The sequence below is a fragment of the Dermochelys coriacea genome, chromosome 9 (assembly GCF_009764565.3).
Source record: "Dermochelys coriacea isolate rDerCor1 chromosome 9, rDerCor1.pri.v4, whole genome shotgun sequence".
NCBI lineage: Eukaryota > Metazoa > Chordata > Testudines > Dermochelyidae > Dermochelys > Dermochelys coriacea.
In genome coordinates, this window is record NC_050076.1 from 43,999,085 (window position 1) to 44,026,196 (window position 27,112).

At 43.6% G+C, this 27,112-nt stretch overlaps 1 protein-coding gene across 2 annotated transcripts in view; it reads left to right on the forward strand.

Moving 5' to 3' along the window:
* Positions 1 to 17,409, forward strand: part of LOC119861476 (basic proline-rich protein-like) — a 28,204-nt gene extending 10,795 nt beyond the window's left edge. Inside the window, exons 2-5 of one of the 2 annotated variants that reach the window (XR_006274397.1) lie at positions 9,196 to 9,302; positions 9,665 to 9,887; positions 12,046 to 12,141; positions 13,812 to 17,409. The gene's annotated coding sequence lies outside the window, so the exon portion shown is untranslated. The remainder of the gene's footprint in view (positions 1 to 9,195; positions 9,303 to 9,664; positions 9,888 to 12,045; positions 12,142 to 13,811) is intronic. The other variant, XR_006274398.1, reaches the window with a different exon arrangement.
* Positions 17,410 to 27,112: the final 9,703 nt, after the last annotated feature.

Sequence of the window (27,112 nt, forward strand, 5' to 3'; positions counted from 1 at the left end):
ATTTGGGGGGAACCCAGGCCTGCCCTCTACTCCGGGTTCCAGCCCAGGGCCCTGTGGAATGCAGCTGTCTAGAGTGCCTCCTGGAACAGCTGTGCGACAGCTACAACTCCCTGGGCTACTTCCCCATGGCCTCTACCCAACACCTTCTTTATCCTCAACATAGGACCTTCCTCCTGGTGTCTGATAATGCTGGTACACCTCAGTCCTACAACAGTCCGCATTCTCACTCTCAGCTCCTAATGCCTCTTGCTCCCAGCTCCTCACACGCATACCACAAACTGAAGTGAGCTCCTTTTTAGAACCCAGGTGCCCGGATTAGCTTGCCTTAATTGATTCTAGCAGCTTCTTGATTGGCTGCAGGTGTTCTAATCAGCCTGTCTTAATTAATGACAGAGTAGCAGCCGTGTTAGTCTGTATTTGCAAAAAGAAAAGGAGTACTTGTGGCACCTTAGAGACTAACATTTATTAGAGCATAAGCTTTCGTGAGCTACAGCTCACTTCATCGGATGCATTCCACCAAATGCATCCGATGAAGTGAGCTGTAGCTCACGAAAGCTTATGCTCTAATAAATTTGTTAGTCTCTAAGGTGCCACAAGTACTCCTTTTCTTCCTGTCTTAATTGTCTCCAGAAGGCTCCTGATTGTTCCGGAACCTTCCCTGTTCCCTTACCCCGGGAAAAGGGACCTGCTTAACTTGGGACCAACATCTCTTACTTCTATTACACGCTTGCAAGTCCCAAGGCCCGCCGGGGATGTCAGTTGGCGGCTCCTTCATGGAGCCATGAGCACGGGCGTGTTCTTGGCGCGGTTTACCTCAATCCCAGACACCTGCCCCTTCTGCGGCGTGAGGGAAACCCTGGCACACATATACCTGGAATGTGCCAGGTTGCAGCCCCTATTCCGGCTCCTCACCAATATTTTATTACTTTTGGTTTATTACTTTTACTGCTTTTGGTTGCACTTTTCCCCTCACCTTCTTATTTATGCACTCCCTATCCGTGGCCCCACAAAGTCACGGGATCTCCTGGTCAACCTCCTCCTGGCCCTAGCTAAAATGGCCATCTATAAAACCAGAGTGAGGAGGTTGGCCGATGGAGTCTCCTGTGACTGTGGGGCCTATTTCTGATCCTCGGTCCGTTCACGTATCCAGGCGGAGTTCCTCTGAGCGGCGTCCTCTGACTCCCTTGACGCCTTTGAGGAGCAGTGGGCGCTGTCCGGGGTTCTTTGCTCGGTGTCCCTGTCCGGTTCACTTCGTTTGACCCTTTGATCACACTCCTGTCCCTGTTATTTCATTAGTTGTCCCCTGGAATTTTTTGGTATCTAGGTCCTGTGGATCCCCCTTTTAGGCTGGGGGGGATCCTTTAGCAGTGGACGGGCTTCGCCCACCCACTTCCTGGATCGCAATAGGATTACTCTCCTATAGCCATCTGGCCCGCACGACCCTGTCACATTAGGAATGAATACAATAATTATGTTCCTACACCACAGTGACTCTTTGCATATACCATTATGCATCTAACTCAAGCTGACCCACATTAACCCCTTCATTCCTCCCTCCGCATCACAAATGGGGGCATGTTAATACAAAACAGTCCTGAAGCATTTCTAGTTCTCCGGAAGTTTTGCCATTTCTTTCCTCAAAGTCCTGTTTCTGAGCTAGAATCCTTGGACAGCTTTTATGGTTGAACTTTATTTTTGCCCCCACATCTAGACTGAGGTTATATTTGTTTTCAATCAGAAAGTCAACATAACCTCTAACCAAAAATGGTTTCAAAAGCTATAACTTTAAGAATCCATAATGCAAAGTCAAACAAGCCAAGGCAATCAAAACATTCTGAATAGCAAATACAATAGTAAATCAACTTTATTTCACATGAGAAAGTATGCTCAGAGCACTGCACATATCCAGATTTTGAGCCTAAGCAAAAAAACAAAACAAAAAACAACAGTTAAGTTTCATGTACACAAGGAAACGGAATGGTTGAGTAAAAATGGTTTTAACTTATTTCAGAAAGGTGGAACCAAGTTGCAGGAATGCTTGCTGAAGCTGTATTGGAAGTGATTTAGCCTGTCTATAGTTGCACTTAAAGTATTTGAAATATTCCCAAAATAATTGCAGGGTTTAAGCAGATGGGGTACCTGAGCAGCACCAGTGGTACTCATGGTACACATATAACCATCCTGTGCTCACTCTTTGAAGCAAATGAATACATTAACAGCAAAGAATACTACTCCATTACGCATGCCTTTGGGACACCACAACACGTTCATGGATGTCTACATCAGATGAACAGGCAGAGTGCATAATGCCAAGGTGGTCTGAAGGTCCAGCCTGTCTCAACATGGGCAAGTTGGTACATTGTCCCCCCCCCAATACAGTTATCAATGGGCTGACCTTTTCCACTGATTTTTAGTTGACTCAGCATACCCTCTGCTGCCCTGGTTGACAAAGAGTTATTCTGATTTACGCTAACAGGACAAGAGGAAGTTCACTGCACACGGAGCAAGTGGTGGATTGTGCCATTCATTGGCCAATGGAAAGAAAGATGGCACTGCTTACACACTCATTTAATACCATATATGTATTTATCTTGTTAACTGTAGTTTATCAGCCTGCACACTTAACAGGCCAGATCATTAGCTGGTGTAAAGCAGCACAGCTCAATTGCAAATAGTCAGTTGTCACCACATGAAGAGCTCACCTTATGTTTTTAAGTATATGCCAAAATGCACAGATGTGCCAAGAGTTAACAGGGCTGTCGGAACTTTACATTTTATTTTCTTACTTTAAAACACCTGTTTGAGTTAAGCTTTCGTTTAAAAAAAAATTACCAGTTGAATAATATTGTGCAATACCGTACCAGAAAAAATTGCAGAAATATCCAAAGACAGTAGGACCCATGGTTCTTCTGTCTGATGGAAAGACAGTGGTTTTAGGGAGGATTTTATTATTTGTTTCAGTAAGACATTAGCAATCTCCCATATGCTCTTTTAGTAACAATAGCTAGCAGTTCAAACTTTACATTTCCAACACACTTGACAAATTCTAATATTGAATTCATATGTAAGACAGTCAAGTAGCTGAAACTTCATTTGCAAATTGCAAACTGTGAAAGTTTAGAGACAGATTCCGCAACCCTTACCTCCCAACATTTATCCATGCAAGTGTTCCCATTGAGGTACTGCTAAGCATTATGCAGTATCAGTAAATGAAGCAAAATATTGTCCTTAACATTTAGGATTCCCAAGGAAAAGTTTAAGAAATTAAGACTCATGTTTTACTAGAGCCTAATTAGAACTCAAACCCCAAGTACTTTACTTTTGTTCTAATTCTAGAATCTACCATTTGAGAGAGTCCTAAGTTTGGCCAAGTAAATTCTTCTGTTTCCATCAGAGATGTTATCACTGGCACCCAGAGGAATTATAATAGAAAGTGGACACTGATGTGTATCACCCTCAGTCTCTCCTATTGAAGTTGTTTCACTTTTTAAAAATAATTGAATAATAAAATATGAATTGGGCCAGAGAGAGTGAGAATAACTGTATAGCCTAGTAGTTAGGGGATTTACCTGAGAGGTGGCTGGTCCCTGTTCACATTCTTTCCCCTCAGAAGGAAGGGGGGCTTGAACCAGAGGTCTCTCATATCCTGAGTGAGTACCCTATCTACTAGGCTAAAGGTTATAAGGGAGGTCCTCCCCCTCCCACCAACCCAGTTTGTTTTGGTCCCACATGCTAGTTAGGTGGTTGACTGCCTACCTTCCCCCAGTTCTTGGATTGCTAAACTGACATAGGCACCTCCCTGCACCCAGGCACCCATCTCAGTGAGAGGGGCAGGACTTAATAGACCCTCTGGTCAAAAATGTCCTATTGGCTGGCTTTGTGGACCACATTTTAAGATTCCTGTCTCTTTCAATTCACTCTGTAGTAGCCTATGCAGCTAACTTAGGCTTTGTGGATTGCATGTTGTTCCTGTGATCTTCTAGCAGTCTAAAAGTTTGGCACCTCAACACAACACCTAAGTCCCTTCATGGATCTGGGCCTCCGTTCCTATTTAGCTTTCACTTGAAGCTAGGGAATGAGCAAACTTGTTTGGCTTAATTCCAAATCCATGTGAACATTGCAAATTAATGAATAACCTTAAGTATTATTGGGCTTGTCTTCTATCATGCTTTCCCCTTGTGTCAGCGGGAAGAGCAGCCAAGCATTGGAGTTCTCTAACTACTCACAATAGCCAGAGCAGCATTGCATTATCGAGTTTCTCTCCTGCTGCAGGATTATGCTTCCTACTATATATGCATCTTAGAATACGCCCATGTGTAGCTCCTATAAAAGATACGCATCTTTTAAAAAATCAGCTCTTGAGACTGATACTATACAGGAACCTCAGAAGGAACCTCTCCTTTCTCATGCTTCTGTGTTAGATTCACCCATTATGCAACAGCTACATGTTGTGACTTACATGATTGTTGTGCTTCTAGGAAGGAAGTGTTTGTACAAAGTTGGAAAGAGGAGGTAGGGTATTAGGTAACAGAGTTAGGTAACCATTCTGTGTCTCAACTAATATGGCTCCATTAATGCCTTGAAAATTCAAGCTGCATTCACCTGACAGACGATTCAGTATTTCCCCTTTGAGACATCTGCATTTTAATTAATTGACTAAAGTCATAGAAATAAAATATTTTTTTAAATACACAGGTTGTGCTTGTAGTGGAGCGAGCACCCTGCTCCAGGGAAAAAGGGGTTAAAATGAGCTCTGGGAAAGGGCTGCCCCGAGGAGTCAATCAGGCGAAGGCAGGTAGCAGCCAATCCAGGCCAGTAGGGCTGGTATAAAAAGGGCTGTGAGCTAGGCAGGAGACAGAGTCTCACTCCAGTCTTGGGGTGGGAAGGATGGGATTGCCTGGGAGCACAGGGTATCTTCAATAGAGCAGTGCTGGGGAAGAGGCAGACTGAGCTGGGGAGCCCAGCCCAGCCCAGCCCAGCCCAGGCCTGGCAACCTCCCAGACTGAGGCCTGACAGGAAGGCCTAAGGAGGTACTGGGGCTGCAGGGAAAGGTATCAGGTCCAGCCCCCAAACCAATGATGAGTGGCTACTTCAGACTGCAGTTTGCCCCTGAGGGATGGAGCTAGATGAAGACTGGCAGTGGGTCATTGAGGTGAGGTGGGCTCAAGGGAGTGGGGTTCCCTGGGTGAGGGGCAACACCCGAAGGTAAGGGGCACCGTAGTCAGGAGGTATGTGGGGCCTACACAAGGTGGAAATAAAGGGACTGCAGAGGGGCAGGTAAGGGTAGGGAGAAACCGGCCAGACGAGGGTGCTACTGAGCTGGATAAGCTAATTCCTAGACTGACCAGCAGGAGGCGCCAAGCTGGTGAGTCAGCAGCCTTGCTACAGTGCTTCTTATGTTCTCATGCCAACATATGGTTGTCATATCTAATGCACATTCTCATGTAAAAGTAAGGTCTGATACTCTGATACTGAATACCTGCAGCTCCTACTGACTTTGAACAGACCTCAATAGCTCTAAAAAGCAAGCCTTAAACCCACTGATTTTTTTAGCAGGGGAAGGGGCAAACAACTTGTGTTGATGTACGGTTACTTTCTAGTCCCACAAATAATAAATTAAATGCATTCAAGGTACAAAACAGAACTATTTGTCTTACTTTTCTGCCTTAGCAGCTGGCTCTAATGGAAGAACGCGTCAAGTACTATTGACTAGTGTATGAAGCAAAGTATGCTCTGTAGACTGAGCACCAGGAGCACTTACTATAAAACATTGCACTACTACAGGTACGATAATTGCTTTTGAAACACATAGTACATTGGAAAAGCTTACAGCTGAGGCAAAAGATAAGAAATGTTTGTTGCTAAAGAAAAAGTGTGTAGGATTCTTGTGCTGGGATCCTCGATAAACAAATAAATAAAGATAATTAAAAAGATATCAACAGATGAATATATATTTAGGAATTTCTTGGCCAAATTCGATACTATTACATGGACTTCAATGGAAGTTTGCCTGAATAACAATGGAGTTGTCTCTCAACAATGGGCTCAGGATTTGGATGTATACCCCATATACATAGTGTGCTTAAATTGAGTTATAAGGGTTCAAATAATAGAGCCCATGCATGCCTACTGCTCTTTAACAATAAGTGTCTGTTTCAAGTAACAATCTCTCAATGACCAGATTGCTCTGTGAACAGCGCTTAAGAAACCTGAGTAGAATTTTTCATTCCGTGTTCATAGGTTGATCCAAGGGTGAAAGTAAGTTGAGTGATTTACCAGTACTCTGGGGCCTAGGGTGGAAGGGGCAGGGTTGAGGGGGTAGAACCAGCCCCCCCGTAAGGTAAGTGCCCTCCCAGGGTAGCAGCAGCAGCCTGGGGTTCCGGGGACTATTTAAAGGCCCCGGGGCTCCCTTCTTCTTCTGCCCAGGTCCTTTAAATAGCCACCGGAGCCCTGGAGTAGAGGGCAGTGGAGCTCCAATGGTTAAAGGGCCCGGCGGTAGAAGCAGGGGAGCCCCAGGCCCTTTAAATAGCCGCCGGAGCCCTGCAGCCGCTACCTCAGGGCTCCAGCAGCGGGACTCTAGAGGTAATTTAAAGGACCTGGGGCTCCAACCACTGCTGGAAGCCCCAGGCCCTTTAAATTGTCCCTGGGGAAGCTGGGCTGCCCCAGTACGGTGCACCGGTTCTTGCCCGTACACCGTACCGAGGAGTACCGGCTTACTTGCACCTCTGGGTTGATCTAAAAGGAATATGCAATGAGGCAGGGCTCCAAAGGAAAAACAACAGGCCTTAACCAAAAGCAAACCAAACTGCCATATTGACAATTGTGATAAATGAAATGGGCGTGCGAGGAGAGCTCCCTTTTGTGGACACCCAGCCAGTTAGCCATAAAATCCCTCTTTAGTAGTTGTTCTCTACTTGCTTTACCTGTAAAGGGTTAAAAAGTCTCCTTGCATAGGTAAAACGAAGGGAGTGGGCACCTGACCGAAAGAGCCAATGGGAAGGCTAGAACTTTTTAAAACTGGGGGGAAACTTCCCCTTTGTCTGTCTGTCTGTTCTTGGGAAGAAGAAGGGACATAGCAACGATACTGTAACAGCTTGGGCCAGGTATGAAAAATCATCCAATCATACCTAGAAATCACTAATTTAAAACCCCAGATACTTAAGTAGATCAGGAAATGTCTAAGAAGACATGATTAGGTTTATCTCTGTTTATTTCTTTATGGCTTATGGACTCCTCTGTGCTAACCCCAAATGTTCTTGTTTTGCTTGTTTTTAATAAAATTTACCTTTTTCAAGAGCAGGATTGGATTTTGTGTCCAAGAGGTTTGTGCACATGTTGTTTAATTCGCTTGTGACAACAGCTGATTTCCTTTTTTTTTTTTTCTTTCTCAGCTCTTCCCCAGAATGGGGGTGAAAGGGCTTGAGGGTACTCCCACAGGAAGAAATTCCCAAGTATGCCTTCTTGGTTTCTCAAAGGGATAATTGCACTTGGGTGGTTGCAGCATCTACCATCCAAGGTTAGAGAAAAGCGGTAACTATGGGAGTTTAATACAAGCCTGGAGTGGCCAGTATTAATTTTTAGAATCCTTGCAGGCTCCCACCTTCTGCACTTGATGTGCCAGAGTGGAGAATCAGCCTTGACAAAATACAGCCACAGCCTACCTTTCTGTCAGGGTAAGGCTACCACACCTCAGTTTCCTTCTCTGGTAGGATAAACCACACATTCCAGGGTTTTAAGAGCCCCATAGTACAAGAACTGCTCCCTCAGCAATCCTCCACCCAGTTCCTCACTCTGGGCCACCAGCTTCCCTCCAAAGCTCTGTGCACCTTCACACTGAGTCATAGTCCTCTGTCAGGGGTGTATCAGCCTTCTTCTCTCTCCAGGGTACAGCAGTAATACTCTGGCTCTTATGTCTCTGTGGGTGACACCCTTTCCTACATCAAGAAAGGATCCTGGGTCTGCTGGCTCAACCAAAGCTAGAGTGAGCAGCAGACCTGCTGCAGTGACTGCCCCCAGCAGAAGGTGTTGCGTTTACTGTTAGACCTACATGCCTGGCTAAGAATACAAACACATTAAACATCTAATTATAATGGTCACAATGAGTCTTATGGGGGGTTTTGATGAGTGACTTCACTGTTTGGGTTTCTTAAAAAAGCTAAGCGAATGCAAACATAGGAATAAATTCAGCCACAAGATTGTTTATACCATATCTAGCACAACGAAGCCCCAATCCTGCTAAGACTCTCTGAGCATTACTCTTATACAAATGGTAAATAAAGAACCACCTCAAAGCTCTGACCAAGGGTCCTTCCATAGTCTGCTGGCAGCATGGGTCTACCCCTTTAAGAGTTGCATGGACTTTGAGGTCAATTTAGGTCCAAAACACAAAGAAAGCTTGACAAAAATGACTAGTAACTGAAATGTTTTTAAGACATGTATAAACTTTCAACAGAAACAGTTACTCTATAAAAGAGAAACTGCAGCATTGTCAACAAACATAGTGAAGCTTCCTACTTAAGGATAACAACAGGGAAGTGAGCCTGATTAGAAACTTGCTCCAAACCAATGTTGAAATTGACTAGTCAGTTTTCTTGATCTGAGTGGAGTGAAATGCACAAAGTACTGTCTTAGTTTTTCAAAAACAGCAATTTATGAAATGTCAAATAGCATTCCACAACTTTTTGGATACCTTGTGTGATGGGCATGGAAGTGTTCTAACCCTGATACAAAATCTATTCATCCACCTCTACAGTACTAATGGTCACACTGAGAAATCTAATGATATTATTAATTGCCAGTTAAAACAAATGAATCAACCCAGGCAAAGGGGAGAATAGAATTTAGCAAAGCTAATCTAAGGTGTTACTATTCATGCAGGCCCTGAAGTCAATTCTGTATTTTGGATGTATGCACACTGATTAAAGTTAAGCATAAAATCACATCTTTGCAAAGATGTAATGTCTGATTAACACCAACAAATAGTTATTGTTCTGTTAAAAGAAAATGACTGTCTTTATGTTATAAAAATTAGCAAGAATCCTCTTCAGTTCTACTTTTTCAACAATAGATGGTGTTCTACATTTATTACAATATTCCCAAATTAAATAGTCAGGGTAGTCTCTGTATTGAATCAATCAACTCTGTGCTTGTCAGAGAAATTATCAGTGCATCTAATAGTATGGTGGCTTTTTACAGGGCTTCATTCAGAAGACTAGGTGGCCTCAATAGATAAGGGTGCCATCAGTGATCAAATTGGTGCTCTTAATGAACATCCCCAGATGAAGGCAGAGGAGGAAAGACAGGTGAGGCCTCTACAACATTCATTTCCCTAGGATCCCAATTAGCCCAGTACAGCTCCTTATGCTGTCTCGATGGAAAACTCCTTGTCTAGGCTTCAGAGTAGCAGCCATGTTAGTCTGTATCCACAAAAAGAAAAGGAGGATTTGTGGCACCTTAGAGACTAACAAATTTATTTGAGCATAAGCTTTTGTGAGCTACAGCTCACTTCATCGGTGCTCCTTTTCTTCTTGTCTAGGCTATGATTCAACTTTGCATGAATTCCATGATAAGGCACTTTGAGGAGGAGAGAGAAGGGAGAACTGCACAACCCACAGATATGCCACTAACCATGCAAATATCATTAACACTGCCTTCTCCTCTACAGCCTTAGAGGAACTCCACTGCAACTTTCTAACAGAGTCCCATATTCCACTAAAGCTTCAGCGGCACCCTCTGATCTTCAGTTTTCTGGTCAGAGCCTCATCCTGGGGAACTGTCTCGAGAGATTGTCACAGAGTGACTGGTCCCTTTTTAAGAGGGGGCAGGTCTAGTGCACGTGTAACTCATCAGCCACCTCTAACTGGATTTTCAGAGAGCACCTGAGCCAGGTAAGTGGGAGAGCACAGACTGGAAGAGCAAGGAAAAGGGCAGTTGAGAGGCTGGCAGGTGCCAACTGACAAGACAGGGAGATTAAAGAAGGTCTCAGGGGAAAGCTGCAGAGAGCAGGACAGGATGTTGCTGCAGGAATCATGGCCTGCTGCAGAGCTAGTCTCCTGGCCACCTAGTAAGCACAGCTGGCCTGCAGCAGGCTGCCTGATAGACTGGGTGGGCCAGCAGACATGCTCTTAAGCCAGCAGCAGCTCGCTGGCTGCTCAGTGCTCACTCCCACCTCTGAGAGGGCTGTGTTGTCTTGTTCCTACTGCCCCTGCTTTGCACTCAGCCTTGCCTCAGGCCTGTCCCTGACTGAGACTCCATCTTCTCTGTTACCCTGGTGATTCATCGTCTGGCCCTCTGCTCTTTTCTCTGGTTCCTGTCTTCACCTTTGACTCTTGGCTCTAATCGCCAATTACTGACATACAGCTTGACTCTTAGCTCTGGCTTCTGGCTGTTGCCTCTAGCTCTTACTATATCCCTGGTTTCTGATGTCTGCTGGAAAGAGGGAGAAATTGTCAAGAAGCCAGTGGAGGGCTTACCCTGCTGACCTTCCTGGGCTGGAGAGCAGGTGTCAGGCAGCTGGAAAGGGCTGAAGGCTGGGAGATCAGGGGAAGGCTGACTTTGCAGAGCCAGTGCTGAGAGGCTGAAAAGGGCTGATTTCATTGGACTATGTTTTGGGTAGAAGAGAGACTGGTTTTCCCCTACCCCGCATCAGTTGGATGGCCTGGAGAGTGAAGCCCTGGAACAAGGGCAGAAAGGAACTGGGAACCGTGTGCTAATGGACTCAGGGAACAGGTGAACCAGAAGTGATGTCCCTGGAAAAGGGAATGGAAAAATGCTGTGTCTTGCTCATATGTTCTAGAGTTTTAATTAAAAAAACAACAGCGCTAACCCTTTTTGGTAAAGTCCAGCTTGGACCCAGGAGCCTTCTGGTACAATTCTCACTCAGGGAATTCAATTATGCTTTTGGATGGACACTCCCTGGTCTCTCTCAATGATTTCCCCCTATTATCTGAGGGGTTCTCCCATCCCCCATAAAGTATTCTGGCTTTCAATGGCAGGGATTTAGCTGTAGGGCATGGCCAGAAGGCTGTGTGTGGGCTGGAAAGTTCATTTGCTTCACTTTTGCAGGATTTTAGTATTAAACGGATGCTTCTGTATGCCTCTCACTTGCTCCTTGCAGAATTTCATAAGGAAGAGCCTGTGGACTGCTTAGAGACTCCACTTCTCAACAGGCCATGACTGTGGGGTGATGAGCTATAATTACACATTAGTTGGCTTATGTTCTAACAGTTTAACCTCAGGGCAATGAACAAATGTCCCCTTAGTGAAATTCCTACTAGCTCAGAGGTAGCTGGTGAAGTTCCTACCTTTTCTGATGTGATACAAGCTGTTACAGGCTTCTTGAACTGGGACAATCAAGGACAGATTTTTTTAAAGAGCCACTAAACATGTATCCATTTGCTTTTCCAAAACCAACACTTGTGGATGTAAATGTACATTTGCACATGGAAATGGAATATCAGACGGATGGCATGTGACACAAGCCAGTTGGTCCTTTCCAGGAGATGGGTCTCAGCCCCACTTGTGACATAGCCAATTCTCCTCCCAGGAGGGGAAAATGAAGGTTGTGTGATGCAATCAGACCCCTGGGGTAGATAAAGAAGAGACATCAGGTTCCTGAATCTGTTGTGGCTCACATTTCTTTTCTTCCCCAATTACTAGGCCTCTCTCCAGTCTGTGCAAGATACTCAATCCCAAGAAGCTTCTCCTTGTCTGTTGCCTCAGCCAGCCTCTAACTGACGGAGCTACTCCGCCTCTCCCTCTTTGACTGTTTTTTCCTACTGCACTTTTGGCAGTTTCCTGCCTCAAGCCAACTATCTACTTTCCTGCTTCTGTTATCACAGAACCTTCCAGCTACAACATTCCTTCCTCTGCTTCTTTTAAAGGGATAGTACCCCCAAAATCCCACTTTCCTCACTACTGCCCCTCTTTGAAGCTCTTTGACTAACAAAGGTAGGAAAGTAACGTTAGCCCTGTTGTCCCCTTCGACATGGCCACAAGTGCCTGGCTTAGAAAACATTCATCTGAGTGTTTATCCTCTTGTTTCAGACTCTGTACACTGGGGTCCTGGCTGCTCTGGATGAAATACTGATGAGGTTCACGGAGGCCCAGCCCACTCCAAAAGGGCTGCAGGGCATTTTCCAGGTATGATGGGAAGAGGGCATAGATGTTTTCCTTGGGTTGCTAAGGGAAGGTTTGAGCCTTCAGGTCAAATCCTGTTCTCGGGTGTTAAGCACAATGAGGTAGAAACTCAGAGCAAGAAAATTGGCCTCAGAGGATCATACTGTGGATTAGATACAATGGCAGAACTGACTCTGGCTATAGAGGCAAAAGGATTTTGCCACCAGTGAGCATTGCGGTTCTTGGTCTGCACCCCATACTACTTTGATACTCACTAACCTTTAAACAGGAGATAAAACTGCTCATGACATGTCAATTATTGACCCCTAAAGTCAATAATAGATGATTACCAGATGTTTTATTTCTCATGGTATTACCATAGTGCCTAGCAGCCCTGGTAATTGACCAAGACCCCATAATTGTAGGTGCTACACAAAAACAGGACAGTGCAGACAGAGTCACTGGGTCTCCATCACTCCTGATAAAGAGAAGCTGCATAAAGCAACCCAGCAAGATCCTACCAACCAGCACAAGTGCTGGCAGCAAACAAGGGCCAATCTGTTTTTTAGAGAGAGGGTGATTCTGTTCAGTGTTCCATCCCAGCTCTGCTCCAGGAAGTGGAGCCCAGGCTTTGCATGTTCCCGTCCCAACTGCTTCCAGGCTTGGGGCAGTAAGCAGCTGTGCAGTACCCATTCACTGCTGTGTACCAGGACCCAAGGCCCAGCTAGCTTGATATGTGTACACTAGTGCAAACTCAGGACCTTTAAGTTTGCACCTGCAGCATCCACACAGAGGAGTTACAGCACAGCACTTTGTGCACAAACCTGTTCACGCTCTCATAATCCAAACTGCAGGGCAGTGTAGACACAACAGGTATTTCCAAGGGTATAACACCAAGCAGTAGCTAACAAATTAGAATTTTCTTTTTGATATAGTCACAGAAATAGGGAGAACACTTATGTATGTCTCTAAAATGATGGGGAGCATTAGTACAGTATTAAGAGCCCTCAGTTGCTTATTATGCCATGTCAATGGGAAATTGTAGAAATGTAGGGTTGAAAGGGATTTCAAAAGGTTTTATCAAATCCATCCACCTGCACTGAGACAGGACCAAGTAAACCTAGACTATCCCTAATAGGTACTTATCTAATCTGTTGTTAAAAACTTCCAATGATGGGGATTCTACAACTTCCTTTGGTAACCTGTTCCAGTGCTTAACTATCCTTAGAGTTACGAAGTTTTTCCTATTATCTAACCTAAATCTCTCCATTACGCTATGAAGAGCCGTACATTCTCCATTGTGTGTTAAAGGTCAATTAATGTACATGAAGCCTGAAATTCTCAGAATTAGAGGCCCATGTTGCTAATTCCCTTCTGACCAGGCAGAGCCACATGGAGGAACAGGGAAATGCAGGGTGTTGGGCCAATATTTTCAAACTTGGGTACTGAAAGTCAGACACCCAAATCTACATCTAAGAAACTAAGTAAACAGCCTGATTTTTCAAGGTGCTGAGCCTCTACCTCTGTCACTGACTTCAGTGGGAAGCCTTTGGCAACCGGAAAGTTTAATTCAGATGCCTAAATATGGATTTAAGAGCCTAACTTTAGACACCTAGATTTGCAAGTGCTAACTGTAGAGTTTAAAGGCACAGACAATATGGCCTTGGTATAATTGTTGGTGTTTTGTTTCCCAGGTTCAGGATTACACAATGAGCGCCATCAACTACTCTTTGCCACTGCTGCTTCCTTATTAACATCAAGGCTGGTGATATGTAGGCCTGGACTTTGGATGGTTCCATCTTTCCTGTCTCTTATATTATCCATTCACTCTCTCCACCAGAGAGATTCTTTGTGAGGAAACAATGTATATTGCACACCGTTAGTTGCACAGCCTTAGTGGTTGGCCTTGTCTACATGGAGCGTTGCACCAGCTTAACTAAAGTGTGCATTTAAACCAGTTTAGTTAAACCAGTCTGAATACTCTTAATTTTGTTTGAGTGGATTTTTTCACTTTACTTTGTCTGTTAGCTCAGGTTTAAGCTGAACTGAATTGTTTTCCCAGGTCTTTCATGCTGTATGGTGTGAACTGGAGAAGCACTGAGCTTCCTTGAAATAGTTTCCACAGTAGAAAATGGTGATTATTAAACTTATCCTCCTTTTGTGAAATGCTTTCACATGTAGGGATCTAAATACTATCTAGGTGTTAAGTGTTATGGTCTTTAATGGCCCTTTGGTACACAATTCAGAGCCCTTTATGAGGCAGGATGGCAAAGGCATATTGTTGTACTTCAACCAGCTTCCTTCCTGAGTAGTCATTAGATCTCCATTAAATCTCCCCAGTCCTTCTTAAAAATAAGAATATTCAAACTTGGTTGACTAAAGATGGATCCTTCTTTCCTGGCTTCTCCTTATGTTGCTTCTTGGACTATGTAACTGAGAAGCAGTGGATGACTGAGGATATAGAGCAGCTGCTCAGCTGTATGTCACTGGGCCAGATTCTGTCCTTGGTTACACTCCTACAACTCCTCTGAAACCACCATGTTACAGAGTAGAGTTAGCCCATGTACTAATACTTTGCTCTCCTAGTGAATGGTTCTAGCTCCTTAGGGAGGCACTGGGGGTCCTGGGGATGCTGATATTTAATATCTGTATAGAGGGAATATTATTGTTTTCTGTGACTTCACATCTCTGGTGGCTGCGCAGACGCTCGGTGGTAGCTGCCAAGGGTCCCATCGTGGGACTACTGGGGAGGGTAGTCACCTCTTGTTTCTTCAGGCACCATCCACATTCATCTCAGCAGTGCTCCCTGTCATGTGCACATCGAGGTGCCTTAAAATCCAACTCTAGGGCAGTCTGGAGAAAAGGAGGTGTGGAAAGAATCCCACTGAAGAGAATATCCAAATCGCCAAGGAAAAAGATGGAGACTGGATCTTCAATGCCCCAAGCTGCAACATGAGCAAGGGCAACTAATGATTTATAGACAAACTCTCTCCAGGAAATGTTAACAAGTGAATACTCACCTCTGGGAGACTCAGTCATGGATAATGTGCCTGCGATTTTAATTCATGGAGATAACTGAGACACTGATCTGTATTTAAGAACTATTGCCCCTAGTGTTGCATAAGCTGACCAATGTGTGAACCTGACCAGAGGAAAATGGCTGTAATCTTGATATGGGGAAAGACCATGTTAGTCAAAGATCCATTGGGGTTTTGCCCCTTAAGCCACAGATTTTAGCAAACTCCCAGTCAGGTCAATAAATATCTTTCAGGATTGACATTTTTTTTTAAAATTAGTTCACAAGAATACTAGAAAAATAGAGATTAGACAGCAACATTCTCCAGAAAGTGAATGTGGTCGTCCCGCCTCCCGCCCATATTCAAGATTGTCCAGAGGCAGCGGTGTTAGTTATAATCTCCTTAACTCCTTTTTAAAATAAATGAACTGAACCTGTCTCTAATTCATCTTTATAGATGACCAAATCATAGTTGTGTAATGCTGCTGAAACTTTGGAAACTTGTTCTGTACACTTTTGAGTTTGTTGATCCTTTTGCTAGTGAATGTGACTCTGCGGTGTTGTGTTCCAAATGTCATAGTTCATAGCGTACAGTCAAAAAGCTGATGACATCTTATTTATACAGCAGAGTTCCAAGTACATTATAGAGCAAATAGAAATGGAATTTGCTGCCCGGAAGTTCCAAAAATATCTAATAATTTCATCAGAGATTATAAATAACGATAGTGAACAGGCTTGATCATCCTACATATTGAGAATTCCCAATCTCGACAGCACAGCACCTAGAAGCCTGATCTCAAAGTGACTTGAGTGCAGAAGTAGGATGGGAGATGAACATTTTATTCAAAGATGCATTGTGATATTGCTACTCAAGCTAAAGATCTTATCAAAGTCCAGTCACATCAATAAATATCCTCAAAGTGTGGTACATTTTAATATATATATATATATTTTCTGCATTTGAGCTCCACTTTAGGTCACAAGACTTTTCTAGAAGTTGAATATAACCTCTAAATTTAAGATTAGCAGGTAAAGGTGCTAAAAATCTCCTTAACCCCCTTTTGAAAATAAACTAAGTGAACTGGTCTCTTTCTAAGTCTTTCCTTATAAATTACTGTATCATAGTTGTATAACACAGCTGCAAAACTTGGATCTGCTGCAATGGTCTCATGTATTGTATAACCTGATGCTATTGAAATTGTACATGACTCTGTAGCTTTTAGTGAAGAATGTCCCAGGCAGTGCAAGAATAGGTGTCAAATTCTTTTTATTTTAAGGAGGAACATCTCCTTTCTAATGCTTCTTTTTCATTTACACTTGCAGTGTACTAATGTACTAGGAAAAGAACATGATCAGCGGACCCTCCATAGCTCTTTGGACTCCTTTATCAACAGAATAAACAAGATTCATTTCTTTTCTCTTTGTAAAGGGCAAGAAGCCACTAGTCTTTCATTTCCAGGACAATGACCAAATAGTGGATAAAGTCAGATGAATTATTCATCAAAATACAGGACTCATCACATGAGGGAAGGTGTTCTACAAAAACCTCCATCTTGACCTTCAGCCCTGGCTCCCACACAACTTGATCTCTGGCTGGATCCTCTGTCCTCATCCATAGCTCAGTAAAGCTAGTTCAATCCTGTTTCTACCACCCTTCATCCCATCCTCAAAGACAGTTTGACTAATGCTCTGCCATTCCTCTCCCTTATCCAGGGCATTTAATGATTAATAGAAATGTCTGTGACAGCTTCTGTAGTGGTTTATTGATTTGAACCTGTGCGCACTGTACTAAAAGGAGACCATCCAAAGTATTTTCATGGTAAGATTTGACTCCAGACACCACAGCAAATAAAATTGGCCCACAGAAAATAAAATTCAGCTAAATCTTCTCTCAAAGCCTAATTCCATGAGGTCCCATGAGGGGCTGACCTCCACCCACGTTAGCATCCCACTTATTATTAGTATTAATGCTTCCATGCCAGAAAGCCTTTGGAAGCTTTAGTAAATGGTGAACAAGGGTATAATAAATCATTAAATTGTTCATAACTAAGGGAACATGTCTAAATGCATATGAGAACAAGAGCAAATACTCAGCATCCCTTCCCCAACATGCACTGAATAATCCACCAAATACTCACATGAAAGAGAAAAACAATTATGCACCTAAGTACAGTTCTACTCTGTAAAAATGTCCTGGTGCAGTCCCATGTCTCTAGCCTCTGATTTCCATATCTGATGTGCTCACTTTACCAATAAAATATGTATTTTCTAGCTGCTCTAAGAGTCAATCTGGGCTCATTCCTTGTCTTGGATCATTACCAGTAACTAATGATCTGCAGGGCAAATTAACTTATTGTTTTCAGTCGGTTTGCGCACATGCAACTGATTTGACATTTGTAAGCCAATTCTGTTGATTCACAAGAATCAATTCACTCAGCTCTAGTAAACAGTCTTCTGTGAGGCTCTTGGAATGCTGCAGTTCACCAGTCCCAGTGTGACACACTCCTTGGTAGTATGCCAGGCTCACTACGGCTAGGCAGGCACTTCTGCTGCTAAGGCTGTATGGGCACTAATGCCTGGTGGTCCCTACGTGCATTCCCCAAGTGCCTTTAACATCATGGTCCTTCCAGAGCCCCACACACTCTACCCCTGTGGCTCACAACTGCCACAGAGCTTTTCTCTCTTGCTGAGCCTGAGTGTTAGGAACAGAGCAGCCACAGATGGATTCACCACACTGCTCTCCCCTCTGAAAAGGATGTGTCCTTGCTTCTGTATGAAACTCACGAGGGGATCCACCATCTTCAAATACCACCAGGGCTTGGCCGTGAAGTAACAGTCTAACAAGATCCACCTTCATGGCCTCCTCTCAGCCTTTTATTGTTACAGCCCACTCAAATGATCCAGTTAGGCAGGTCTCTGCCATCCCAAGTACAGCTGGACAAAAATTTTCAGATGCAATTTTTGTGTGTGCCAAAAAATGTAGATTTGGGGTCAACCAAAATATTTCCCTGTTTGTGTCAAATGTGTCAAATTGTTTTGGTCAAAAAATCCAAAATTCCCAAAGAGTCAAAACATTTTGACTCTGACTTTTTGTTTCAGATTTTACTTCAGTTTTATTCAATTCTTTTACAAGGTTTTAAAAAAAAAATCCTCAGAAAATATGTGTAGCATATTAAGGTCTGGCCTGTGATATACTGTGGGACAGAGCCAGCACTGCCAGTTCTGTGTCCCACAGGCCTTCCCACAATGTATGTCAGAGCAGCACTCTTATGTAGGTGAAAAGGTTCAGAACCGCAGAGAGGATCTTCTTCAGTATCACCACAGAGCTCTCAGTTGGCATGAAGTAGCTCATTTGCCACAACTCACAGCATTGCAGTATGAGCAGTGATATCACCCTAGTGTTATCTGTTGTGGGTGAGAATCCCTGGAACTAGGATGACCAGATGTCCCATTTTTATGGGGACAGTCCAGTTTTTTTGAGACTTTTTCTTATATAGGCTCCTATTACCTCCCCACCCCCTGTCCCATTTTTTCAGTTGCCATCTGGTCACCCTACCTGGTACTGTCTGAGCAGTCACTGAGCAAGCTTGTCAGCCTTGTCAGAATTTGCTTCCTCTGCACCCACTTCAGTCTGTGCACAACAATGCTGTGCAAACCGTCTCTTTCTCTTACCACTCCAACCTTCTCCACTCCCTCTTGGGATCCCTCTGTTGGCTTCTGATTAGCTTGTCTTCCAAATCCATTTCATGTTCTTTGTCCTGCAAGGCTCTGCTCATGCTAGCTTCTGTTGGCCCCTCTATGATCTTTGCTTCTTACGCCTCCTCGTCCTTTCTGCCCAAGCTACATGCCCAGCCACCGCCTTATTTGTTTACTGCCACTCATCTCTATGCCCATGCAGCCCCACTCCCTTCCAGACCACCACTGAGTGTCCACTAAAATGCCCTTAAATCCTAGAAAGTCATCCTGGAAGTGCATGATTCATTATTCACTATTATTCTCCCTTTTTTTGGTTACAGTTATCCAATCAGGGATCAGCAATAATACCATCTGACTTCCTGCAGACAACCAACCATGTTCCACTGAATAGTCAAAGGAAACAGTACATGAGCAAGCCCTGGAGCCAGACCCTGCCAGCTGCTGTTAATCAGCATTTCTCTATTGACTTCCATGGCAAAGATTGACAAATAGCAAATTATGAGGGCTGTGCAGGAGAGAATCTGGCTCTGAAATCACTGGTTGTTAATTTCTTGTCATTTGCTTTGGCTCTCCAATTATCTTCATTAGACTTTGAAACATAAATAGTTGTTTAAGGATTTGTCATTTCAATTTGTGATGAGCCTGCAAATATCAACATATGTTTGCAAAAGATAATGGGGAAACTTTTGTGCAGCCTTGTGTATGTTTATGTATGTGTGTGTGTGTGTCTCTCTCTCTCTCTCCTTTCATTTGTTCATTATTTTTGTTTTTATTGTTTCCCACTTTCCTCTCAAAGTGTGAACTTTTGTGAAATGGGGTTATGAAAAATAATTGCATTCAAGGTTTAATCACTCTTTATTTCTTTTGAACCAGAGAAAAGTGGTGGACTAGCCCGCTCTGCCTTCGCAGGTGATTCATGGTTAGTATTGTGTTATGGTGCAATTCAATAAAGGATCCTCCTTCTGTCCCAACAAACTGTATTCTCCCTTTATTAACAACTTACCAACCTTAACTTTTAAAAAAAATAATCTTGATTGCAATGTATTAGTAACAGACATTCCCTTCAGAGACAGCACAATCAGTCTGCATCTTTAGTAACCTTCAAAGTTTAGCATATTTATCCCTTTTTCTCAATTACTTCACTCTAAAATCCAGAGTAGCTATAAGTTTAAGTGCTCATAATAGCCATTTCTCTCATATCTCCCATGCAGAGACACCTGCCATTGCAGCTGTATACATAAATACAATTAAATTCACTAACTTAAAAATTGTGTATCTCTTCTTTATTGCCTCAGAACACCCTCAACATCAAAAGTGGCAGATGTGAGTCCTTTATATATTGGTAGTTTAACTAAGTCTGATTCTCATCTTTCTTTCATTGGTGTTATACCAATGTGACTCTATTGTCTTCAGGGGAGTGATTTTTCATTTACACCAGTAAAAGTGACTGTATACTGTATCTATTTTTACATTAAATTTTTTCTCTCCTTCACTGCTCACTTTCCACAGCTTCTCTGTATTTGTTGTCATTCTTCTTGCAGTCTGCTACACTGTTCACCCTATAGTCACAGTGATTTTCCCCTCTCTGCTTAGTTTTTTTCCTTTTTTAAAAAAATCAGAGTCTCTCCCAAGCAGAACATGAACCTAATAACAGTTAAGCAAGAATCCTGCTGTCAAACACATCATTTTGTTACGGGAATGTAACATGAGTTCCTCTATACCAAGTTTCCTGTTAGAGCCATGGCAGCTGTACCGAGTAGCTGTCTGCTCAAAACAAATGCACTCTCATAACTTAGTTCTCTTAATTGAGTAGAGTTGCTGCAACAAAGAAAATGAAGTGGGATATGTATCCCAAAGCAGACTTATAGATACAAACAGTAGTCACAATCCCAATAACACTTACATGTGTGTGTATATCTTTCCTTGTGGATGTAGTGCCAATGTATTTGTGTGAGTAAATTTATGTACATGCACAAATGCTTGAAGGAATGAAGTCAATAATTCCAGGTGGCCATTTGCCAATAAATTATTAGGACAATGAGAAGAAGTTGAGATTTCCCTTTTATTTGCTGCTTCAACTTTAAAGGAGATCCACAGGTTTGCTATGGAAGTGCTCTCATTTTGAACAGATCTGTTCAACGGGCTTGATTATTTCAATTGACTTGGTCAGAAAGCCCACTGATCTGAGATTCTCTAGCCAATAACATTCACTTTTCCAGATATGATGAACATCCATGTGTAAAATAGTTTCTTGTAACTGTTTCCAAAGGCAAGCCAAATACACAATTATTTTAACACAGGAAGTGGTGACATAGGGTTGTATATGAAGAAAATAAAAAGATATCTCTGCTTCTTGTCATAGCTCACACTCCCTGGTTTCCTGTGTCATTTTGGTTTATACACAAATATACCTCTCGAGCTAATCTCACTTCCTTTGCTTCTTGTTATAATCTGTCTTTTCCCACTTTAGTAAACAGCTTTTTAACTGCATCATGTTTCAAAAGTTTTATTTGCCCAAACTTAAAAGGAGGAGTATTGGGGCTGATTCTCTTTTCACAGTTGTCTGAATCAGGAGTAACTCCCTTGAAATCACTGGAGTCACAAGTGCCAAACCAACGAGAGAGAGAGAGAGAGAGAGGAATCAAGCCCCAGGATAGATGTCAAAGATAATTAATATGTAAGATTTTGTAAGTTCTGTTAGTCTACTCAGATGTCTTTGGGGTTTGGATTTGACGTGTTTGGAGGCCAGAACATCACCTGGTGTTAGTGTAGCTCCAGTGAAGTTAATGGAGTGACATCAATTTATGCCAGCTGAGGATCCGGCCTACAATTATTAAAACTCTCTCTGTTGCCAATGTAAGAAAGCTGTTGCTGGTGTCGTGGAGGGATACACTTAGTATGATGTGCTTCTGATGAACCCAGAGATTCCTGCTGGTTTGAGTGCTCAGTCGGTTGATGAGCTGTTCACTAGCATTAATAACTTGTGGTTTGATTCAGGTACTGTTCCATAATGGGTCGATACCAGCTCCTTTTCTGGCTGTATATCTGAGCATTGAAGGTGAATTGCACTTTTTGCTAGGATGCTCAAGGACAGGGGCTGGAAAACAGTCTAAGAAGCAATACTTGCCAGAATGTTACCTTGTTGGACACAAGTTTTATCTTCAGAAAACAAATACCTTGTGGGTTGAGGAGACAAGCGGTATGGATCTTACCTTTTTTGTTTCTTCCCTGTCAATATTTACAGGTATCTTCTTGGCCTGTGTGTTTATTGTATAAGGGACAAGGGAATTCTCCTTAGACTCTGCTTGTTAGGGTCCCTGGGACTGAAGAAACTATGTTATCCATCCTTCAGTTAAGAGAAACTCCTGAGACTGATAAAACCAAGGATTTAGATAAAACTCTGCCCTGTGGCCATCTAGACACATGGAAATGAAGCCTTGTTTCTAAAAGTTGGAATGAAAAATAGATGGTTGTTTTGTAAAATGATATCAACCAAAAACATGGAGACTGGAAGAGTCGGATTAGAAAATGCTTGAGTGCTAGATAGGCTGAATCTTATAAATGTATCTTTGAGATGAAAGATAATGTACCCACTACCCATCACTTAAGTAGGTTTTACCTTGGTAAATCTTGTGGGGTTAGTTTTGTTTAAAGATATGTTCTAGTTCAAACAGGAAATATTTGGGGGAAAGTTCTATGGCCCATGTTATCCAGGAGTTCAGACTAGATGACTACAATAGTCCCTTCTGGCCTTCGAATCTATGCTCCTTTGAGCCAAATCCCCAACTGATGTAAATTGGCTCCATTGGCTTCAGCTAAGGATCTGGCCCAATGACTTCAAAATAGTTACTCATGTTTCTCACCAGTGTGAGGAGAATCAGCCCCTATGAATATCTGCACATCAAATGCAAATCCGTGGAAAATATCTGAAGTAGAACTCTCAGGAATATGGACTACCCAGGTGGTAGTGAAGGAATTGATCCTCATCAATTTCACAAATACAGGACCAGAATCAATGAAGTTCTATCATTTTACACCCGCTGAGCAGCTGGCCTACTGTGATTAGAGAATCTTTATGACTGATTGTTGATATGGCTACTGAGGTTTGATGCCCTCAAATTTTTACTCCGAGTCACAAAAGGAGAGGTTACATACATGTACAGCAACTGCAGTTCAACATCTTTAGTCCTTAGTGATGCTCCGCCAGTATGAACTGTGCACACCCATACACTCCTGATCAGAGATTTTCATCAGTGGCCATGCCTGCGTTCTACATATCATTATGCTCCATTGCGAAAGTATGTAGGGATGGGTGGATGGTAAGGAGCCCCTCCTTTTCCTTTGAGTTATTATCTCTATGAGAGCTTCATGGTAGGAGACACCCAAGCAGTATTTCAACATAAAGACAGGTGGTGAAGAATTGGATGCAGCACGGTTTAGAGAACAGCATCACCAAAGACCATATCCATCTTGGAAGTAGGTAGGATAGCATAGTGCTTGGAGAACATGTGAACAGAGGACCAGTTCACAGCCCTGAGAATGTCTGTGATGGTTATGCCTTTTAGAAGGGCTACTGAAGGGGACTAGCCCCCTGGTGGAATGGACAGTTACTGTTGGAGGAAGATGCACCCCAGAAGCTTTGTAACAAGCTGAAATGCATCCAGAAATCCATTTAGACTCTTTGAATTGAAATCAGCTGACCCTTCATTCTGTCAGCGAAGGAGATAGAGTCTTTGGAAAGCCCTGAAGAGTCTAGTTCCATTGAGGTGAGAGGCAAGGGTATGGAGGATAGCCTCTTCCCTTGAGGAATGAAGCTTGGGATAAAATGCTGGCAGTCGAATGTCCTGACTGAGATGGAATTCTAAGGAGACCTGAGGCAGGAAGAGAGGATGGGGATACAAGATCAGCTTATCAATGCAGGTCATAAATTATGGGGGGGTCAACCATGAACACCTTCTAGCTCTTCTACCTTTCTGGCCAAAGATATGGCTACGGGGAACAAAGTCTGGAAGGACAGATGGAGGAATGAATAGCTACCCATAGGCTCAAATGGAGGATTCCTTAAGGGGTTAAGAGCTAGGTTAAGTTTCCAAGGAAGGGTAGTGTAACGGGGCAAAGCCAGATGGCTATAGAAAAGTAGTGGGAGATAGATATATTAGCTCCAGGCTAAACAAATCCCTGGTGCCAGGATAAATGAAATGGCAGCTGCTCCAGGTCAATTAAGACACCTGGGGCCAATTAAGAACTTTCCAGAAGGCAGGGAGAATGCTAGGTTGATTGGGACACCTGAAGCCAATCAGGGGCTGGCTGAAACTAGTTAAAAGCCTCCCAGTTAGTCACGTGGGTGTGCATGTCAGGAGCTGTGGGAGGAAGTTGTGCTGTTGGAGAGGCTGAGTAGTACACACCATATCAGGCACAAGGAAGGAGGCCCTGAGGTAAGGGTTAAGTGGAGCTTGAGGAAGTGAGGACTGCTGTGGGGAAAGTAGCCCAGGGAATTGTACATGTCATGTTTCTAAAAGGTCAGCTACCATAGCTGATACTATTAGGGTCCCTGGGCTGGAGCCCGGAGTAGAGGGTGGGCCTAGGCTCCCCCCACCACACCTTTGCCCCCTGATTAATCACTGAGACTGGGAGACAACAGAGACTGTGCAAGGAAGGATAACTTCTCCTTACCTCCCTCACTGGCTTATGATGAAAATGGCTCAGAAGACTGTAACCCTTGTCTCTAGAGCGAGAAGGGTTACATGGCGGGTCACAGGGAGCCTCTGAGGCTAGCGAAATCTGCCAGAAAACGCGGGACCCTGGAGGCAAGGACAGAGTATTGTCACAGTAGATTGTCACAATCTTCTTTGATTTGAAGAAACAGGTAGACAAGCCCTTAAGGGACCGAGTTGTGGGGTGCATGAAAACAGAAAACTCTTCAATGGGTGGGTAGATGCTGTAGTAGCAGCCAGGTGTACTCTAACTGAGCTGACTGACAACCCTTGCATCTTTAAATTCAGCAGGTAGTCAAGTACATTTGTGAGGTGGGACTCAGAGGGTGATATGGATCTTTGGGTACACAAGGTCTGGAAATGTTTCCACTTTTGCTGATAAGTTTCCCTTAGGCAGTTTTTTACTGCCCAGGAGAAAGGATTTGATTTTGGGGGACCAGTCCAATTCTATAACTGAGAACCATTGAGTAGCCAGGCTTGGAGGTGTAGATGTTGGGATGGATTATACTGCTGGTGTCAGGAGATCTGCTCTGAAAGGAAGGCAGAGAGTCATTTTCAGGGAGAGTCAAATTAAATTCGGGAACCATGCTTGTCTTGGCCAGGGTGATGCTAAGAGAATAGCTACTGCTTGCTCTTGTTTCAGTTTGTTCAGGACCTTGAGAATCTATGGTGAAGGGTAGGTGTACAAGGAGGTGCAAGGCCTTGGGATGAGCAGGCATCCCCCACAGAGTTAAATCATACCACCTGTTTGAGCAGAACCACTGGAACTTACCACTGGATGGCAAAGCAAAGAGATCTACCTCTGGGAGACCCCCACAACAGGCAAATGTTCTGAAAGATCAAGCTCAGGGAATCTGCTACAGTGTTTTGCAGACCTGGAAGGTAGGCTACCAAGATGTCTATGCAGTGGGAAATGTCCCAGTTCCACAGTTTTAGTGATCTGCACATAAGGATTGGAATCTTGCTCCCTCTTGATAATTGATGTAGTGCATTGCTGCCCTTTTGTTGAGCAGCCCTTGATGTTGCAAAGGAAGTACTGATACCTATAGCAAGCTGCCCTACATTCCAGAATGTTGACATTGAGCGATACATTGGAGTCTATTTGCCCAGTTGAGTCTTGGAAACGGGAACCCCAGCTCAGGAGGAGGTATCTGGGGTGATAATCCTTGATGGCAGCAGATGCAAAAAGGGGACTTCCACACAAATCTTGTGAGGATCCTTCCACCAGTTGAGAGAGTTGAGAACTCTCAGGTATGGTCACTCACTTGGAAAGAATGTGTTGGCTAGGGTATAAACAAACATGAGCCAGGCCTAAAGACATCAAAGATGCAGTCTTGCATGAGGTGTTACAAATGTGCAGGGCAACATGTGGCCTGTTAGCTGAAGGCAAGCCCTTGCTGTGGATTGTGAGTTCTACTGTAGTACGGAGGTGAGACTAGCCATCGTGGTGAATCTGTCCACAGGAACGTAGGCTCTGGCAGTTGAGGAGTCCAGGCTTTGATGAAGTCTATGTGCTATACCAGTGTTAATGTAGATTTCTCCAGGTTTAGATGAAGATCCAGGGAGTGAAAGAAGGCGAGGGCCTTTCTGGCTGCCAACTGGACCTTGAGGAAAGAATGACTCTTGAGGAGCTAATTGTCCAGACAGGGGAAGAAAGTTATTTCCCACTGATGCAGGTGAGCTACAATGACAGAGAGCATCTTTGTAAAGACCTGCAGGGAAGCTGAAAGGCCAATGTGGAGGACGGGATACTGATTATGCTCTTTGCTGCTGCTGAAATGTAGGCAGCATCGTGGGATGGGTACATAGCTATATGAAAGTACACATCCCAGAGGGCAATAAACCAATCCCCAAGATCTAAGGATGGAATTATCATTGCTAAAGTTACCATCCTGAAATGCTGGAAAGGGATAAAGGTATGAAGTCCAGGATCAGCTGCCATCCTCCCTTCCTCTTGGGAACCAGGAAGTACCTGGAACAGAACCCCCTTCCAGTGAATCTGGTACGGGGACTGGCTTGATTGCCCCCAGAAACAGGTGAGATTGAACCTCTTGCCTTAGGAGACCCTTGTGAGAAGGCTCCCTGAAAAGGGATAGGAAAGCGAGATGGGAGGGAATGAATGAAATGGAATTGCATGGACTATTCCATTGAAACCACCTGTAGGATGCAATGAGCTCCCAAGCAGGTAGAAATGGGGGCCCAAAAGGTGTGTGGAGAGTTGTTTCATGCAGCATGAGATCCAGAATGGGGATGGTTGATAATCCTCAACGAAATCAGTCAAAATGGTCATTTGGAAGAAGGCAGGAACTGTCAGGTTGCCATCAAGGTAGGTCCCTTTTTATGAGGTCAGAACTTCTTTCTGAGGGGTTCTGCAGATCTCATGTAGATGTGGAATTGCACTGGACTAGCAGGCTGAGCCATCTGTGGTTTGCTAAATCGTCTCTTTGCTGCAAGTGTATAGCTCCAAAGCAGTTGCAGTCTCACCCGAAACTGGACAGCAGCTGATGAGTAACTTTTTCAGCCCAGGAGGTCCAAAAATTTTAGCTCTTTTACTGAGGGGGTTAATTTG